This window comes from Bubalus kerabau, chromosome 10 (genome assembly GCF_029407905.1).
Source record: "Bubalus kerabau isolate K-KA32 ecotype Philippines breed swamp buffalo chromosome 10, PCC_UOA_SB_1v2, whole genome shotgun sequence".
Classification (NCBI taxonomy): domain Eukaryota; kingdom Metazoa; phylum Chordata; class Mammalia; order Artiodactyla; family Bovidae; genus Bubalus; species Bubalus kerabau.
Window position 1 is genome coordinate 7,057,595 of NC_073633.1, and position 21,172 is coordinate 7,078,766.

Here is a 21,172-nt window from a genome sequence, read left to right on the forward strand (position 1 = left end):
GTAGATGATACCACTCTTATGGCAGAAAGTGAAGAGGAACTAAAAAGCCTCTTGTTGAAAGTGAAAGAGGAGAGTGAAAAAGTTAGCTTAAAGCTCAACATTCAGAAAATGAAGATCATGGCATCTGGTCCCATCACTTCATGGGAAATAGATGGGGAAACAGTGGAAACAGTGTCAGACTTTATTTTTTGGGGCACCAAAATCACTGCAGATGGTGATTGCAGCCACGAAATTAAAAGATGCTTACTCCTTGGAAGGAAAGTTATGACCAACCTAGATAGCATATTCAAAAGCAGAAACATTACTTAGCCAACAAAGGTCCATCTAGTCAAGGCCATAGTTTTTCCAGTGGTCATGTATGGATGTGAGAGTTGGACTGTGAAGAAAGCTGAGTGCCAGAGAATTGATCCTTTTGAGCTGTGGTGTTGGAGAAGACTCTTGAGAGTCCCTTAGACTGCAAGGAGATCCAACCAGTCCATTCTGAAGGAGATCAGTCCTGGGTATTCATTGGAAGGACTGATGCTAAAGCTGAAACTCCAATACTTTGGCCACCTCATGCGAAGAGTTGACTCATTGGAAAAGACTCTGATGCTGGGAGGGATTGGAGGCAGGAGAAGAAGGCGACGACAGAGGATGAGATAGCTGGATGGCATCACTGACTCGATGGACATGAGTTTGAGAACACCAGGAACTGGTGATGGGCTGGGAGGCCTGGTGTGCTGCCATTCATGGGGTCACAAAGAGTTGGACACGACTGAGCGACTGAACTGAAAGAGCACAGCATGAGCATAGGTGTTCATCTCTGGGGCTTGTGACCAGGGGCTCCAGTTCCAGGAGGAAGAGTATGTTCTCTCATTCTACTCAGTTCTACTTTATCCTCTTTGTTAACGAGTGTATTAGTCCAAGTCCAGTTAGGCAAATGGCATGACATCATACATTTTAACAGAATCAAAAAGTACCAGGAACTGGTATTGGAGAATTGAAGGGTGATATGGGATATTGTTGTTGTTGTTTTTCAGTTGCTCAGTTGTATATGACTCTTTGCGACCCCATGGGCTGCAGCATGCTAGGCTTCCCTGTCCTTCTCAGCCTCTGTCGTCCCCTTCTTCTCCTGCCTCCAATCCCTCCCAGCAACAGAGTCTTTTCCAATGAGTCAACTCTTTGCATGAGGTGGCCAGAGTATTGGAGTTTCAGCTTTAACATCAATCCTTCCAATGTATACCCAAGACTGATCTCCTTCAGAATGAACTGGTTGGATCTCCTTGCAGTCCAAGGGACTCTCAAGAGTCTTCTCCAACACCACAGCTCAAAAGGATCACTTCTTCAGCACTCAGCTTTCTTCACAGTCCAACTCTCACATCATACGTGACCACTGGAAAAACTATAGCTTTGACTAGATGGACCTTTGTTGGCAAAGTAATGTTTCTGCTTTTGAATATGCAGAAACATTATAGGTTGGTCATAGCTTTCCTTCCAAGGAGTAAGTGTCTTAATTTCATGGCTGCAATCACCATCTACAGTGATTTTGGAGCACAAAAAAATAAAGTCAGCCACTGTTTCCACTGTTTCCCCATCTATCTCCTGGAGTTGTTCAAACTCATGTCAACTGAGTCGATGATGCCATCCAACCATCTCATTCTCTGTTACCACCCTTTCCTCCTGCCCTCAATCTTTCTCAACATCAGGGGGGTCTTTTCCAGTGAGTTGGCTCTTCAGATCAGGTGGCCAAAGTATTGGAGCTTCAGCATTAGTCATTCCAATAAATATTTAGGGTTGATTTCTTTAGAATTCACTGGTTTGATCTTGCTGTCCATGGGATTCTCAAGTCTTCTCTAGCACCACAGCTTGAAAGCATCAATTCTTCAGCACTCAGCCTTTTTTATGGTCCAATTCTCACATCCATACATGACTACTGGAAAAACCACAGCTTTGACTAGATGGACCTTTGTCACCAAAGAGATGTCTTTGCTTTTTTTTTTTTTATTTTTTTTTTTATTTTTTTTAATTTTATTTTATTTTTAAACTTTACATAACTGTATTAGTTTTGCCAAATATCAAAATGAATCTGCCACAGGTATACATGTGTTCCCCATCCTGAACCCTCTTTGCTTTTTAATATGTTGTCTAGGTGTGTCATAGCTTTTCTTCCAAGCTTTTCTTTTAATTTTATGGCTTCAGTCAGCATCCACAGTGATTTCTGAGCCCAAGAAAATAAAGTCTGTCACTATTTCCATTTTTTACCCATCTATTTTTTATGTGAGATGGGACTGGATGCCATGATCTTCATTTTTTAAATGTTGAGTTTTAAGTCAGCTTTTTCACTCTCTTTCACCTTCATCAAGAAACTCTTTAATTCTTCTTTGCTTTCTTCCTTCAGGGTGGTGTCATCTGCATATCTGAGGTTATTGATATTTCTCCCGGCAATCTTGATTCCAGCTTGTGCTTCATCCAGCTTGCCATATTGCATGATTTATAAGTTCAATAATCAGGGTGACAATATACAGCCTTGATGTACTCCTTTCCCAATTTTGAACCAGTTCATTGTTCTACGTCTGTTTCTGTTACTTCTTGACCTACGTACAGGTTTCTCAGGAGATAGGTAGGGTGGTTGGGTATTCTAATCTCTTTAAGAATTTTCCTCAGTTTTTTGTGATCTACACAGACAAAGGCTAAGCATAGTCAATGAAGCAGAAGTAGGTATTTTTCTGGAATTCCCTTGATTTTTCTATGATCCATTAATGTTGGCAATTTGACCTCTGGTTCCTGTGCATTTTCTAAATCCAGCCTGTTCATCTGGAAGTTCTTGGTTCCTGTATGGTTGTAGTCTAGCCTGGGGGATTTTGAGCATTACCTTGCTAGCATGAGAAATGAGCACAATTGTGCAGCTGTTGGAACATTCTTTGGCATTTCTCTTTTTTGGGATTAGAATGAAAACTGACCTTTTCCAGTCCTGTGGCCACTGCTGAATTACCCAAATTTGCTGACATATTGGTGTAGCACTTTCACATCATCAACTTTTAGGATGTTAAATAGCTCAGCTGGAATTCCATCACCTCCACTAGCTTTGTTGGTAGTCATGCTTTCTAGGGCCCACTTGACTTCACACTCCAGGATGTCTGGCTCTAGGTGAGTAATCACACTGTCATGATTATACGGGTCATTAAGACCTTTTTTTTGTACAGTTCTTATGTGTATTCTTGCTACCTCTTCTTAATATCTTCTTCTTCTGTTAGGTCCACACCTTTCTGTCCTTTATTGTGTCCATTTTTGCATGAAATGTTCCCTTGGTATCTCTAATTTTCTTGAAGAGATCTCTAGACTTTGCCATTCTATTGTTTTCCTCTGTTCTTTGCATTGTTCACTTTCAAAGGTTTTCTTATATGGGATGAGTGAGGTAATGCAGAGATAGGAACTTCATGAAGCAACTGTTACCCTAGAGCAGAGGAAGTAGAAGAGCGTGAGGTTAATGGGACTCTGAAGGTTGATGTTGGGGTCCCCCAGAGCTGACACCCAGACCTGCAGATGGGAGCTGCTGCCCGGTGCTGGCATCTCTGAGGGAGTGCGCTGAAGCCAGCTCTGGGAGTGAGGAGATAAAGGTGAAGCTCGAATCAGCAGTTAACTGCTGCTGCTGCTGTTAGGAACCATGGCTGGGCAACGCTGATGGGAATGAAGATGGCAAGTAGGAAGGAGAAAGTTCTTTGTTCTTCCTCCAGCTCACAGTCTGCCTGTAATGATCTCTATTGGCAGAAACTAACAGGAAGCCGCTGGGACAGGAGAGCTGTCTACAGAGTCCCAGTCCCAGCATCACACAGCTGGGTGAGAAGGGAGGGTTTGGAGTGGAACAACAGTGAAGTCAGTGAGGGTTTATCATGATGCGAGGTACCTTACATTCATCAGAGACACACAAGCTAGTCTTGGCTTGTGGAAATCACATTTTGGTGCAAGGATGGTTGGCAAATAGAGCAGTGGAGCAGATAGGGTCCTGAAATGAAAGGGTGGTACATACATGGTAACATGATTTGATAAAAGTGCCTTGCCTTCAGTGGACAAATGACTACTTTTCAATGAATGGTGCTGGAGAAAGTAGTATCCATTTGGGGAAAAATGAATCTTAAATTGACCTCACCATTAAAATTAATTCAAGTGGGCCATAGATCTGAATGTGACTGGTAAAACAAGAAAGGCTTTAGAATGCAACAAAGGAAAATACCATGGATTAGGCAAGATTACTTCAATAAGACTCCCAAAACGCATTAAGGTATAAAAGAAGAGAAAAAAGAAGATATATTAAACTTCATTAAAAGTAAGAACTTCTGTTCATCAGAAGATATCATTAAGAAACTGGGCAAACCTCACATTGAATAAAGACATTCATTATGTGTGTGTGTGTGTGTGTGTGATATATATATATATATATATATATATATATATATATATAAAGTCACTCAGTCGTGTCCAACTCTTTGTGACCCCATGGACTGTAGCCTACCAGGCTCCTTTGTCCATGGGATTTTCCAGGCAAGAGTACTGGAGTGGATTGCCATTTTCTTCTCCTATATATATATATATATATATATATATATATATGTATATATATATATTATATACACACATACACACACACACACACACACACAAACCTGACAAAGGACTCATATCCAGCATGTATAGATATTAAGCATCAGTAAATCAATAAAGTTAAAGCATATAACTCAAGTGAATGCCACAATAGGAGAATAGAACAAAACTATAGAATGTCTATAATTAAAATACTGAAAACATAGGGGATAACAGAGTATCTGAAGTTGCTGAGGGGAGTGTAAACTGGTTCAGTTACTTTGGAAAATTTAGTTGGCATCTGTTAAAGCCAAACATACTCCGATGTTGTGATGCAGCAATTCTATTTCCACGTATATTTCCAAGAAAAATGAGCATCTGTATTTACCAAAAGGCATATAAAATGCTTTTTGAAGCTTTGCTGCTGCTGCTGCTAAGTCGCTTCAGTCGTGTCCGACTCTGTGCGACCCCATAGACGGCAGCTCACCAGGCTCCCCCATCCCTGGGATTCTCCAGGCAAGAGTACTGGAGTGGGGTGCCATTGCCCTTCTCCAATGCATGAAAGTGAAAGTGAAGTTGCTCAGTTCTGTCGGACTCTTCACAACCCCATAGACTGCAGCCCACCAGGCTCCTCTGTCCATGGGATTCTTAGTTAGCCCCAAACTGGAAAGAGTACAAATGTCGAACGGTAGGAGAATGTAGGAGCAAGCGGTAGTAAAATGTATTTATGGAATGGACTACTGCTATGCAGCCGTGGAAAGAAGGGGTGCATAAACACAGAAACGTGGCTCAATCTCAGAAGCATTCTTTCAGACTAGTGAAACTAGGCCAGACTGTGTACACCCTGTGTGATTCCATATATGTGAAGTTAAAGGCAGATAGAAATAATCGATGATGATTCAAGTCAGTGCAGAGGGTGTCTTTGAGGTGAGTATTGCACTGGGAAGAGGGGCAGGGAATTTTCTCAAGTGACATAAATGCCTATATCTTGATCTGGGTGATGCATACACAGGTAAAAAGTAAATAAAATAAAAATTTACTTAGCTGTAGAGTTAATAATGTACACTTAACAGTATGAAAATCATACATCTAAAAAAGAAAGACTCTAAAAAGGGAAAGAATATTTCTTTTGTTAGCACGTTCCTGGCTTTGCGTGTTTGGAGTGATAGATTTCTGTGATCGTGCTTTGGAGTATTTGGCTCTTTTCTGTCCTAAGGAAAGCCTAGCATCATACAACAGAACAGAAATCGTAACAGCTCTTGGGTTGACCTTTTTGTATCCTGCTAGGAGTGGCATCGTTTTCAAATTGAATTCTTTGATTTTTGGACACTTTCTGAGAGAGACCAAGGGGATGGGGAGTTTGTTCATCACACCCTGTATAGAAAGATGTAAAAGGCTCACTTACAAAGGCTTCACAGCACATGGAGAATCAAGTGCAGAGAGCACCCTGAAGACATAAAGGGGAAGCCATAAAGTGGTACAGAGAGCAGTGCTAAAGGGCTCAGGTGTGTAGTGAGATAACCTTGCACAGAAAGCTCTTGACAAGTATTAGCTATTGATGCAAATCTTAGGCTTTTAATAAAGCCAATAAATGCCACATCTGGCAACTGGTGAAGAGTTGTCTGCCTTTTTAAAAATCTTTGAATGTGTGTATAGAATGTGTGAGTGTGTGCATGTGTATGTACTCAAATGTACACTGTGAGAAGAGAACTCTCTTTGTATTAAGTCGTTGACCCTTCCCTATGAGAGATCACTTCTGTTGCAATAAATAGCCCGTTTGTATAACGCTTGTCAGCAAGGAGCCCAGTGGAGAGTCAAGCCCTTTTGTTGAAGAAGTCATGGGCATTCTGCCAGAGAAAGTCAGGCGCTCTGGGGAAAAGGTGATTGTAACTGAAGTGTAATTAAAGAGGCAAGAAGACCGGAATGACCATCATTTGGAAATGAGGGGAAAATCCAAGAAGGAGCGAATGAAGACTAATGGTGTAGTGCTAACCCAAAGCTAAGTTTCTAGCATTGCCTGAATAATACATAAACTTGTAATTAAGATTTAAGATGATCCCCTGTGAGAAATGTACTTTTGGGCCAGAAGAATTCAATATTTCTTGTACCCATTAAAGGCAAAATGATAAATCATCTTTTTCATTCTCTGTTGGAAGTAGGAGCATGGTAACTTAAATCACAAAGAAAGTGCTGATGTGTTTAGAAGGAAGAACAAGTCTGGGGTGGTGCCAGGAGGATGGAAATTCATAGGAGTCTTGGTGAGTCTCATCAGCTAAATGTGGCAAAACTCAGAAGAGTTATGACTTTTTGGTGTAGGCATGGGGTGCGAGATAAGGGTAGAATTGGCTTGAAATTTGAACTTTTAAGAGTTTTGTGCTTTTTCACTCTCCTCTTTCACTTTCATCAAGAGGCTGTTTAGTTCTTCTTCACTTTCTGCCATAAGGATGGTGTCATCTGGATATCTGAGGTTATTGATATTTCTCCCAGAAATCTTGATTCCAGCTTGTGCTTCATCCAGCCTGGCATTTTGCATGATGTACTCTGCATATAAGTTAAATAAGCAGGGTAACAATATACAGCTTTGATGTACTCCTTTCCCAATTTTGAACCAGTCTGTCCTTCCATGTCCAGTTCTAACTGTTGCTTCTTGACCTGCATACAGGTTTCTCAGCAGGCAGTAAGGTGGTCCAGTATTCCCAGCTCTTGAAGAATTTTCCACAGTTTGTTGTGATCCACACAGTCAAAGACTTTAGTGTAGTCAATAAAGCAGAAATGATGTATTTCTGGAATTCTCTTGCTTTTCTATGATCCAATGGATGTTGGCAATTTGGTCTCTGGTTCCTTTGCCTTTTCTAAATCCAGCTTAAACATCTGAAGGTTCTTGGTTCATGTACTGTTGAAGCCTGGCTTGGAGAATTTTGAACATTACTTTGCTAGCATGTGAAAAGAGTGCAATTTTGTGGTAGTTTGAGCATTCTTTGGCATTGCCTTTCTTTGGCATTAGAATGAAAATATTTTATTTTTATAATTTAAGCTGGCGTGTTTCTCAGGGCTAGTTTATATGACATCATAGTTGTGGTCCATGTGTATTTCCAGAGGGTGTTATTTATATGACTCCGGTATGGATGGTCACCTGGATGTCTGCAAAAACTCTGGCATTTCTACAGTTGACTCAGCATGATTTTTCAATATTCTTTAAGAAACTTGGGTCCCATAAGGTTTAGCACTGTTGCAAAGGTCCTGTTGCAGAGTGCAAATGCAAACAATTGGATTTTTAAATTTTTTCAGGAAGGACTCTTTTATCAAGGCACCTATCAGTCACCAGTGTGGTCTTGAGTGGTTCACTGCTTTGTATCACTCTTATTCTAGTTTTTTAATTATAAATAATTTTTAGCTTATATTTGTACATCAGTTAAAATTTTCTGTGGATTTATTGATTAACCTTAAGTTTGTGTTGATGCAATAATTTTCTTAAAACTAGGTATTTAAATATGAATATAATTCAGATACAAATCACCCATAGTCCTATTGCTAATGTAAATTTGTATGTAATTTTCCTAAACTCTATATTCACTCTTATTACTGGCTTCATTTGCCACTTATATATGGGAATAAGTGAAGCCAAGGGGCTGTGGTTTCTCTTTATCCTTCTAACATGGGGCTTGATGAGAAAAGTTGGAGAACCTTGCATTGGACAGAGTGTTATGGATTGAACTGTGTCTTCCCCAGTGTGTTAAAGTCTTAATCCCCAGTGCCTGTGAATGTGACCTTATTTGGAAATAGGGACTTTACAGATGATCAAGTTAAGATGAAGTTATTAGCCTGGACCCTAAACCAATGTCCTTATGAAAAGGAAAAATTTAGACAGAGACAGACACATACAGGGAGAATGTCATGTGAAGGTGAAATAAGAGATCAAAGTGCTACATCCATAGGTAAAGATGCCAGTGATTGTCAGCAAGCCACCAGAAGCTAGGAGAGAGGCCGCTTAGATTCTCTTTCATAATCCTCAGGGGGCTCCAGCCCTGCTGAAACCTTGATTTCATACATCTAGCCTCTAGGACTGTGAAAAAATATATTTATTCTAAACCACTTAGTCTGTGGTATGTGTTACAGCATCCCTAGGAAACCAATACAGAAAGGAAGTTGTATAAACAGGAAAATAGATAGATAGGAGATATGTAGTTACGTGCATGGGGAGATGGGCGAATGGCTGGACAGATGGATAAATTGATAGGTAGTTAGGCAGATAGATAGACGATACACAGATAGGTAGATGAAGAAGAAATCAGGAGAGATGAAGAAGGTGAGGCCATGTTCTATAAGATAAAAATGAATGCTAAGGCTGTATCATTAGCTATGAACTGTGGAGTTGTTGTTTGCAAAGTCTGTTGCAAGTCATCCAACTTGCACACAAAGCAGGAAAATCACAGTGGCCCTTGATACCAAAAAGACATCTTGTCTGACTTTATTCTGTTAGGGAGCTCGTGTCTGGTGGTCCAGAAGTTCAGTCAGACCATTTGGACATGTAGAGTGGCAGTTTCTGGCTGGGTGTGAGAACAGCAGATGGTTTCCATTTTCTCAGCAGTATTAAGAGTTTGCTACTAAAACACGCTGAGCTGGGTTGTCGCTGGTTCTGGTTGCTGGTGAGACTGACCGTTCAAGTGCTGCCTTTTGGTATGTGCTCAAGAGCAGGAATGGCCAGTGTTGGAGTAGCAGTGGGAAAGAATGGGTTGTGAGGATAGAAACCTATTCTTTCCAAGTAGGTTGGTTGTCACAAGACTTTATAAAGCTGGCAGCTCCTGGGGTTGGGATTGCTGCTCTCCTATGAGGGGGAAGAGGCAGTGCTGGGACTCTTTCTGTTGTTTAGCTTATGGAAATCTCTGAGGGCTTCTTGCAATTTCTAGAGAATTTGGTTGAGTGTACCTTAAGCAGAGAGCTAACCCGCTTTAGGAAATTAAATAGAGGAAAAAAGTGCAAGGTCTCCAGCATAGGTTTTCCATCTCATTTATGTACTAGAATGCCTTACTGAAATTGTTCCAAATCTCATTGATCCCTAAGTTGCTCCTGTTCCAACGTTGGTCCAGATTCTGAATCTTGATTCTGTTTCCCATGTTCATCATGCCACTCCTGCCCTGCGCCTTGCTCACTGTATGCTGTCTTAATTTTCTGACTTTTTGACTTGGCCCTTTCAACACAAGGCCCTTTTGTATCTTTGGCTCATTCTGCTTCAGCATCCTTTGTATAGGACCCCTGACTCTCAGGAGACCAAGCCCTGGCCCTCTGACTGGAGACCCAGCTGGCCTTGCCCAGTCTTTTATGTAACTGCATCAAAAAGGATGATCCCACTGAACCCCGGGGTTGGGTAAACGTGAAGCTCCAGAGTGTGTTGCCACATCACCCTTGAGCAGACTTTCAGAGGAAATGTCTTGAAGCAACTCTGTGGCTCTGGAGTCCCTGACCCACTTCAAGGATCGAGAAAGTAGAGGAGGTGGTGGTGGTATGGAGGTTTCTTTGGAAAACACCATTGCTGTGAATGCTCCTTTTTGCACAAAGCCCCATGAGCATGGATGGCCTCCACAGACGCACTCTTATCCAAGGACCTGGCTGCCCCAGACCTGGTGCCAAGCTGTGGTGTGGAGGAGGCGGAGGAGGGGTGAGCTCACAGGGAGACGACTGCTGCACACTCCTGCACACTGGCTGACTGTGCTGCCTTTGGGCTCATGGTGTTTAAAGTGTCACTTCTGCCTTGTGAAGATATCTTTCTGAATCCATGTATGATGCTGTCAGCAGACACTATCTCGAGTCATAAGTACTCTCTTGTATAACAGTAAAAAATATTTTTTTAATTTATTTTTTATTTTTAAATTTTATTTTAAACTTTACATAATTGTATTAGTTTTGCCAATTATCAAAATATTTTTAAAATTTATTTTCAGTGTGTAGATGAGATCAGTACAATGTAACTACTCATTGGGTTGCTTTCAAATTATCTTTAAAAATTTGTTTACAAAAATTTTTTAAATTTCAATTTGTGTTAAATTTTTTATTTTTCCTTTTAAAACACAGGCTGTCAGCTGACCACTATTACACATTCCAAACAAAGACTGACGTAGGTCATGTCAAGTTAATGGAGCAGAGACTAAAGCTCACCAAATATTGCATTCCTTTCTTATACTTCCCAGCCCCCTTGCAATTAGATGAATTTAAGTGGAGAGTTTTGGCCAATGCAATATGGGGGCAGCATTTGGGTCTCTTCCTACCTAAGGTAGGGAAAAATCTGTGCACAAGTTTGTAGTCCTGTCTATTGTTGACAAGACATATTCCACATGGTGTAATTACAATATAGTGGAGACGCAAGCATCCTGGATTCCTGGGTGACCGCATGGAACTGAGGTCTGTGAACCTGTGAGGGACAGGTCGTGTGAGAGAAATAAACGAGTGTGTCAAGTCACATGGACTTCGAAGCTACTTTATCGTCACAGCATGGCCTTGCCCTCCCTGGCTAATTATATGTCTTCTCTAAATGAGTAAAATAAAACAATAGAGAGTTTCACTATCATATAAGTCATTGCCTAGACATGGCTATACAGTCACCCCCATTTTAATAAGGAATAGTTTGAGAATATACCTCACTTTATATTTGACATGTATTGTATGTCTCTTGCTGAAACAGATTGACTGTTTCCTTATAGTCATGTCTTTGAAGAGCCCCAAATTACCATCTTTTGTCATTATTCATTTTACTTTAAAAATTATATTGACACTAAGGACATTTTCAGCGTGTCCACTATTTTTCGTGTGGCAAATAGTATCAACAGCTGGTTAATATTGTCACTTAGAGCAGATTTAGTATAGAACTCTGAAAAATAATGATCTTTATATTGTTGGCAGTGGAAATCCAGAGTTTCAGTTCAGTTCAGTTCAGTCGCTCAGTCGTGTCTGACTCTTTGCAACCCCACAAATTGCAGCACGCCAGGCCTCCCTGTCCATCACCAACCCTTGGAGTTCACTCAAACTCATGCCCATCAAGTCGGTGATGCCATCCAGCCATCTCATCCTCTGTCATCCCCTTCTCCTCCTGTCCCCAATCCCTCCCAGCATCAGAGCCTTTTCCAATGAGTCAACTCTTCACATGAGGTGGCCAAAGTACTGGAGTTTCAGCTTTAGCATCAGTCCTTCCAAAGAACACCCAGGACTGATCTCCTTTAGAATGGACTGGTTGGATCTCCTTGCAGTCCAAAGGACTCTCAAGAGCCTTCTCCAACACCACAGTTCAAAAGCGTCAATTCTTTGGTGCTCAGCTTTCTTCACAGTCCAACTCTCACATCCATACATGACGACTGGAAAAACCATAGCCTTGACTAGATGGACCTTTGTTGGCAAAGTAATGTCTCTGCTTTTCAATATGCTATCTAGGTTGGTCATAACTTTCCTTCCAAGGAGTAAGCGTCTTTTAATTTCATGGCTGCAAGCACCATCTGCCAAGAGAATGCACTGCTCATAGCAAACACCCTCTTCCAACAACACAAGAGAAGACTCTATACATGGACATCACCAGATGGTCAACACCGAAATCAGATTGATTATATTCTTTGCAGCCAAAGATGGAAAAGCTCAATATAGTCAGCAAAAACAATACCGGGAGCTGACTGTGGCTCAGATCATGAACTCCTTATTGCCAAATTCAGACTTAAGTTGAAGAAAGTAGGGAAAACCACTAGACCATTTAGGTGTGACCTAAATCAAATCCCTTATGATTATACAGTGGAAGTGAGAAATAGGTTTAAGGGACTAGATCTGACAGATAGAGTGCCTGATGAATTATGGACTGAGGTTCATGACATTGTACAGGAGACAGGGATCAAGACCATCCCCATGGAAAATAAATGCAGAAAAGCAAAATGGCTGTCTGGGGAGGCCTTGCAAATAGCTGTGAAAAGAAGAGAAGTGAAAAGCAGAGAAAAGGAAAGACATAAGCACCTGAAGGCAGAGTTCCAAAGAATAGCAAGAAGAGATAAGAAAGCCTTCCTCAGCGATCAATGCAAAGAAATAGAGGAAAACAACAGAATGGGAAAGATTAGAGATCTCTTCAAGAAAATTAGAGATACCAAGGGAACATTTCATGCAAAGATGGGCTCAATAAAGGACAGAAATGGTATGGACCTAACAGAAGCAGAAGATATTAAGAAGAGGTGGCAAGAATACACAGAAGAACTGTACAAAAAAGATCTTCACGACCCAGATAATGACGATGGTGTGATCACTGACCTAGAGCCAGACATCCTGGAATGTGAAGTCAAGTGGGCCTTAGAAAGCATCACTATGAACAAAGCTAGTGGAGGTGATGGAATTCCAGTTGAGGTATTTCAAATCCTGAAAGATGATTCTGTGAAAATGCTGCACTCAATATGCCAGCAAATTTGGAAAACTCAGCAGTGGCCACAGGACTGGAAAAGGTCCATTTTCATTCCAATCCCAAAGAAAGGCAATGCCAAAGAGTTTCTTAGGAGGTGCCTATAACATATACTCAGGTTCATGTAGACTTAGAATTTGATGGTTCAAAAGCTGGAATCAGGCTTACAGTAGGCCTGGAAGCAGGCCTGTATGTACCAAGGGCTTCCCTGGTGGCTCAGTAGTAAGAAACCCACCTCACAATGCAGAAGATGAGGGTTTGATCCCTGGGTTGGGAAGGTCCCCTGGAGAAGGAAATGCCGACCCACTCCAGTATTCATGCCTGGGAAATCCTGTGGACAGAGGAGCCTGGTGGGATACAGTCCATGGGGTTGCAAAAGTGTTGGACTTGAGTTAGCAACTAAACAACAACAACATATATTCCAAAGACATTGTAGCATCAGATAATACTCCCACCACATATTAGCAGAATCTCATTTCTCCTAAAAGTATTTACCAATATTTTCCCAGAAGATGCCTCATGTGTATCCCCACAGCAGTTTGTCACCTGTGAGCACCGTGTCACATCTGGGTTCTTTCCCTGCTCTTGTTCTAGCCATGTCTATTCCTCAGAGCTGCTAGCAGAAGGAAGAAGGCCACCCCTGTGACTGCCCACCAGGAAGACAGTTCTGTCTGTGCTTGCTGATGGTCTTCAGTCTCTGAAATCCTTAATGCTGGATTTGTTTCAGAAGCTCGGAGGCATATTGTCACTTGAGCCTTGATGCAACTCTGCTTATCTTGAAAATGTCACCAAAAAATCTCTAAAGAATATTCTATATTATAATCCTTAGTCTTCCAGTAGGGGGTCAAACCTAGAAGATCTGAAGAGAAATAGGCAGCATACCATCCTCTTCATGCTCCTTGGCAAATTTTGTTATAAGATCCAGTGAAAAATATGTTCCTTCTTTAATTATAAAATAGAACTTAACATGCCTTTCACCAGACATCAACACGTGGTATGTGTGTGTAGTGTGCATGCATGTAGCAGATGGAAATGTGCATACCAGCAGAAGAAGTTGTGCCTTGTTAAAGCTGAGGCCCACTGCACACATGATTTTACTTCTCTGTGACTTGTTTTTCATTGTATAGAGCATTGTATCCATATCAAAGAGGCCGAGGACACTTGAAAAAGACTGATCTGGGTTTCTCAAACTAAACCAAATATACATATTGTAGAAATATGAAAAAGATTCCCTTAATAAGAAAAAAAAAACAGTCACAAAGGTGCAATGACTCAAGTGTCCATCAACAGATGAAAAAAAAAAATAAAAAATACATATGAAGGAATATTACTTGGCTTTAAGAAGGAATGGAATTGAAATATATGCTGTAACATAAATAAACCTTGAAAATGATATGCTAAATGAAAGAAGACAGACACAAAGGGCAAGTACCATATGATTCCTCTTCAGTTCAGTTCAGTTGCTCAGTCGTGTCTGACTCCTTGCGACCCCATGAATCGCAGCACGCCAGGCCTCCCTGACCATCACCAACTCCCGGAATTCACTCAGACTCACATCCATCGAGTCAGTGATGCCATCCAGCCATCTCATCCTCTGTCGTCCTCTTCTCCTCCTGCCCCCAATCCCTCCAAGCATCAGAGTCTTTTCCAATGAGTCAACTCTTTGCATGAAGTGGCCAAAGTACTGGAGTTTAAGCTTTAGCATCATTCTCTCCAAAGAAATCCCAGGGCTGATCTCCTTCAGAATGAACTGGCTGGATCTCCTTGCAGTCCAAGGGACTCTCAAGAGTCTTCTCCAACACCACAGTTCAAAAGCATCAATTCTTTGGCGCTCAGCCTTCTTCACAGTCCAACTCTCACATGACCACTGGAAAAACCATAGCCTTGACTAGATGGACCTTTGTTGGCAAAGTAATGTCTCTGCTTTTGAATATGCTATCTAGGTTGGTCATAACTTTCCTTCCAAGGAGTAAGCATCTTTTAATTTAATGGCTGCAATCACCATCTGCAGTGATTTTGGAGCCCAAGAAAATAAAGTCTGACACTGTTTCCACTGTTTCTCCATCTATTTCCCATGAAGTGATGGGACCAGATGCCATGATCTTTGTTTTCTGAATGTTGAGCTTTAAGTCAACTTTTTCACTCTCCACTTTCACTTTCATCAAGAGGGTTTTTAGTTCCTCTTCGATACCTAAGATAGACAAATTCACGGAGACAGAAAGCAGGTGCTGGGGGGGAGGGGGTTGGAAATTTATCATTTAATGGGTACAGAATTTTCTATTTGGACTGATGAAAAAGTTCTGGAAATGGATAGTGGTGATGGTTGCACAATTCTGTGACTGTGCTTAATGCCACTGAATTGTACACTTAAAAATAATTAAAATGGTAAATTTTATGCCATATTTGTTTTACTGAAATAGAAAAGGGAAAAAAAATTCTGCAAAGATTCTAAGAGTACATACATTATAATACCAGGTAAGCTGTGGAATTAAAGGATGATGATTTAGTTTTGGTAGATTGTAAACTTCTTGAGGACAGAAACATTATCTTATTGTAGATGTTACAGTATCTATTTGAATGTCTTAAACATCTCAAGACTCAATGAATCCTAGATGAATAGAATTAGATGATGGCCTACAGGATTTTTTAAATTTAATTTGTCCTTGGAGGAGAGGAATAAGTGGGTTTCCTGATCAAATACAGGGAAATGCTTTTAAAGCCTTGTTCTCTTAGAACAGTTTATTTAGACCTCCTGGTGTAGGCTGGCTGCTCGAAAAGTTTGGCAAAGAGCCAAGCAAAGCAATAAGAGAGGACTGATAGGTTGAGGGGAGAGCGATCAGAATGCTCTGATCAAACACAGTCTGATGTGCAGCTCTAGCAAAGGGATGCTCAAAGGTTAATAGCACAAGATACTGGCTTTGAAAAAAGAACATTCTTTGAAAGAATCCAAAAGAACATGGGAACAAACTTGATTGGAACTGATTGTACAGAATCTCTACTATGCAGAATGAGGGGTTGAGTAAAAAGCACTTAGGATAGATAATATTCCTCTTTCATGGCAGCAGAATACAGGTGACAAAAGGATCCAGTGTCTATAGCCACTGAACTTTTCTAAGCATTTATTTTAAAAAAAAACAAAAACTCTTTTCTCAGATTATTCCATTTGATACCAATTATATCTCTACATGCAAAAAAAGTTTTTCTGAGAGATTATATTCTTTGGGGAGTACAATTAAGCATATAAATTTTGCAGTGTAGACTGAAATTTTATTTTATAATTGAAATTTAATCAGTAAGTTTTATTTTAGATCATTTCTTATAAGTAATATATAAATACATTATCACTTCATTAAATATTTGAAATGAAAAATATCTCTCCCTTCCAATTATCTCATTTCTTTTAACAGAGGGAAATACTGCCAAGTTTCCAGACAGTTCTCTTTTGTTTACATACATATATGTAAATATATACATAGCTTTTATTTCCATTAATTTCTTTAACATAAATTGAATCAAATTGTCTCCTCCTGAAATCTGCTTTTTGCTGGAGTTTTTAAAAGCAGTGGAATGCCTGAAGTTAAGGAGGAGACTAAGAACATGTCATCTACACACCAAAAAAAAAAATAATGTTTGTATGATGAGGAACTGCCCACATTAATTAGATATTTAAAGGAACAAAACCCTACAAGGCAATCATCAAGCTATTTGTATGAAAGGTGTGGAAGTTTATATGACCATAAAGTAATAGGAAAAGTTTCACACCCCACATATAAAAAAGTCTCACCACTCCAAAGTCACATCTTTATATTCATGTACGAACAGTGCAGGCAACTTATTTGTTTTATCTTTGGTTGGTTGAAACTTTAAGAAATTAACAACTTTTGTATATGTGTTAAATTCTGCATTTTCCTTCATCCTCTGTTCACTAAAGTGAAGAATCACAGCTAGTTAAATTAATTATCCAGACTAGAACATGCATACTATTAGGCCAGATGTTTTGGAGATCTAAAACCTGGAGCAATATAATTTAGCTACAGAATTCTCATTGAAGTCATAACCCTCAAATTAGAACTTGGCACTATGTCTGGCTTAGCGGGTAAGGAAAAGAGAAGGCGTTTTGCCTCCTGATTTTTCTCTAATTACTATGTATTGGATTAAAAGCATTTTGTTAGTTGTGTAGGTATTTGTGTTTCATTTGCAATAAATGAGGTCCTTTAGGTTGCTGCTCGTTGTGTTGTTAGCACAAGACAATCTCTCTTTTTGAGTATTTGATCTACAGATAGGCAGGCCTCTGTGCCTGCCTCTGCCATGAGATGCCTTCCCCACTTCAGTCATGGAACATCTCTTCATCTTCTGTGTCTCCCTGCATGTCAGTCCTACTCAGGGTTCAAAGGGCTCATTGGAGAGTTCGCTGTGGTCCAGTGGTTAAGACTCCACACTTCCACTGCAGGGGCCATGGGGTCGATCCCTGGGGAGCTGAGATCTCACATACTGCACAGTGCAGCCCAAACAGCAGCAGTAACAACAAACAGAGGGCTTACTGGGGATGCTCAAATGCATTTGGGGCCTCCACTCCAACTGGGACCTTTGGAGTCTGGCGAATCAGTCACCAGTCAATCCTCTTGCCTTCCTTTTCCCTCCTCCCTGTAATTCTAGTACAGGTGGTTGCCCCAGCTGGAGATGCCCCATTTTTTAAACAAATGTTCATTGCTAATAATGAGGTGTATCGTCTTTTTTAATTGTTTTAAGGACAGACCTTATTACCAGCTTACATTTTCTAAATGCCTCCTTTATGTAAAACACTCAGTATTTATTTCTAGTTCTTTTAGATCCGGGAGAAATGCATGCTTTGTAACCTTAACTTTGGACTTAGCAGAATCAGATAATCAAAGATGTTTGGATATGGCAGGAGACTGGGTGTTTTATGGCCTTTTTGGTCCTTTAGCCAAATTATTATCAAGGGAGTTGATTCTTGATGAACTGATCTAAAACAGCCAAGGTTTGGGAGGCCAGACAGAGGCAGATCAAGCAAACAAATAAGCCTGTTAATGATCTGTGCATATGGGGTTTTACAACTTCCAAAATTAATGTAGTGGCTTTTATTTTTGTGAGCTAGAGTATAAAGGATGATGCCAAACTAACCTGGATGGCAGGAGATGGAGACTGTATTAAACCAAGTAGGTTCTTAAAGTCTGAAAATGCAAATTACTACTGCATTTGTTAATGAGGTTGCTATTTTTAAAGACACACACTAATACAGCCAATCTGTCTCATAGCACAAGGTGACTCTTATGTTATTGCTCCTTCATGGATTTTTTTCCTTATCTTCCACTTAAGTATTTTTTGCCCTCTTTTCCTTCTGGTGGGATCCACTTAGTTATTTCAACTGGGTTAGGAGGTGCAGATTAGGAAATACCCTTGGGCTTCCCAAACTGGACATTAATCAAGAGGTTTCAGAGATCACCCAGTTGGATTCTTGGGGGTCAGCATTGGCCAACCTCATATTCTGAAAAATTCAGGAAAATAGGAAACTTGGAGTGGGATTTATGAGACTTGGGTGTTAGAGCCTCATGTTCACTAACAGGTTGGGTGAACTAAGCAGGTGATTTGATCTTTCTGGGCTGCAGTCTGAGTGTATGAAATGGGAGCTGGTAGGGAGGTGAATTGGTACAAGCCCTAGCGAAGTCAACTGAAAATATTTGTCAGAAATTACACATGTATATACATTTAGATCAATCCCATTTCCACAATTTAATCCTTCAGATTGTGAATGAGAGATTTACCAAAGACATCCATTGCTGCATTGTTTGTATTATTGTAAGTTTGGCAGCAACCCGGTAGGGGATTGGTCATATAAATGTCGGTACCTCTGTATGTTGCACAGCTGTACTCCATTATTGATATGGAAAGTTGTCCAATATATATTAAATCAAAAAAGCAAGATTCAGAAGAATGTGTCTAATGTGCAATTTTGTTTAAAAGAAGAGATGAACAAGAATGCATACTAATTCTTAAGCTTATTTGCATGCAGAAACTTTGGAAGGAGACACAAGAAACTAATTAAAAACCAAGCCCATCTTTTCCCATACTCAGCCTGGACCCTGAGGTGGGAACCATATTTTATGTCTACACTAACATGCCTTTGCTTTCCCACTGTTTCCAATAGCATTTCCTTCCTCCTCTGGGACAGTTATGCTCAAGCAGATGTCTAGGTTGTTCATTACAGGAACTTGCCCAAAGACTTATCTACTCTTCACTGGAAAACATCAACCATTCGTGCCTTAAGATTCTTTGAATTCTTAGTTCTTAAAATCCTCACTTTGATGATTTCATTAATCCTGGACTGTTGTGTGGAGATTCTTATGCAATTCCAATCAAGTCATTGTGTTAAAAGACAAGCCTTAAACTAAGCTTCCAATTTTCATTAAATTTTGACCTAATACTACAGAGTTTTGCAATGTAGTATCCTCTTTTACTGCAGTAAAGAGAACACTCAGCTTTGTCTTATCAATAGCTTGTGTTGGTGACTTTAGGGGAACCAGTGTTTGATAGAATAAAAAGTCATTACTTAATGGGGCAGGCATAGTGTGTAAGGAAACTGGAGAGATGATGAAAGGGAGGTAAGACTCTTTCCAGATTTTTTTCATACTGTAAACTCATATGAATTCATTATCCATTTAAAATTAAATGGAGTAAAAGTAGATCTTATTTTGGATAAACAAAAATGTAAAATAAAGTCAGGGCTTAACTATTAAATCACTAAGCTTTCTTTCAGTGTTCTGTTTCTATTAAAATGTCATAAATTGGAGTGTTATTGAAGAAGGCTGCTCAGTTTATATACCCATTATAATGGGGTGGCTTCCAAACACCCAGTCCGATGATTCACCAATGTTTCCAATGCTGATTTCTATTAACATTTGTCACAGCTAAAAATACATTTTTTTCCCTAGAGTCCAGGTCTATTTTGACAGAGTGATTTTCAACATTGTGACTTTTTAGCATAGGAGACTGTGGTTTTAATTGGAAAACCAATTACTTTAAAAACTATTCAACTCCTGCCCTTTACCATGATTTATATCAAAAGAGGCCTATATTTTTGGCAGCAATAATGATTATTAAGATTAGTGACTGGCAGAAAATCCAGTGTCCCAGGGTGAACTGGATCTAACTTCAGAGAACTCTGAAAGTATTCTCAGAGCCTCGGCTGACTGGGGTTTAAAGACTTGTTGTTTTTGAGGAGTCAAAGTAACATTAAAAAGAAAGAAAGAAAGAAAGAAAACTGGCAGAAAAGAAAAAAGAAATTTTAAAAGCAGTAAGAATGAGTAGAGAAACTAAGTTTGGCAGGCTTTTGTGGGATTATAGTTGGTTTCATCTTTTTATTCCCTTTAAATAATATGTGGAAGGAGCAAGCTAAATTAAAAGAAGAAGACAAAGACAAAGGAGAAGGAGGAAGAGAGAAGGAGAAAGAAGAAGAGGAGGAGAAGGGAAAAGGGAATAGGAAGAAGCAGAAATAATACTCTGTGAGGATGTGCTAGGGTTAAGCTTTATGAAAAGTAAATCTAAGTGCTAAAAGAAGGAATGATTAGGCAGAGATAATTAAAAATGACACTGGAGCACTTACATTTATTCCTGAGTAGCCACATTCTTTAGGTACTTCCTTTTTACTTCATTAAATCTGAGTATAGAAAGAAGTCATTAATTTTCAAAGTATTATACTATAGCTTTTACATTTGCATAATAATATGTTTTGTTTGAATAGAATTTACAATTTAACAGAGACTCTCAAATATGTTCTTATTCCTGATATCCTGTATTATTCACTGTTCTCTATGTATGGCACATTGAATGAAGAATATGTTCTTTCTATCAATGGTATTTTTTTATTCTATTAATGTTATATGATGTTTACTTGCATCTTTCAGACATAAGTTATGATATTTATCACTCAATATTAAAACAAATTACACATTCAAGAGAATTTTTTGAAGCTGGTGTCCATCTGTTAAATATAGCCTCAGTTGACTGCACCAGTTTGATTATTTGCTTGAGCTTTTTTCTTCACTCATAAGCATTTTGTTTTTTTCTCTGTCAGTTGACAAAGGCTGACATTTTTGTGTTGGCATATGGGACTGAAATTTCTAAAACTTGGGTAACAAATTTTTCTTTGTGGTTAGAGAAGAGGTTGGATTGAAATTCTGT

At 39.7% G+C, this 21,172-nt stretch overlaps 1 long non-coding RNA gene across 2 annotated transcripts in view; it reads left to right on the forward strand.

Annotated features, from left to right (window-relative positions):
* Positions 1-21,172, forward strand: part of LOC129620799 (uncharacterized) — a 173,614-nt gene that overhangs the window by 82,037 nt on the left and 70,405 nt on the right. Inside the window, exon 4 of one of the 2 annotated variants that reach the window (XR_008698715.1) lies at positions 13,568-13,582. The exons of the other annotated variant lie outside the window; for it this stretch is intronic. This is a non-coding gene — a long non-coding RNA (uncharacterized LOC129620799). Of the gene's footprint in view, positions 1-13,567; positions 13,583-21,172 lie in introns of those variants that run through there. 2 annotated transcript variants of the gene reach the window in all.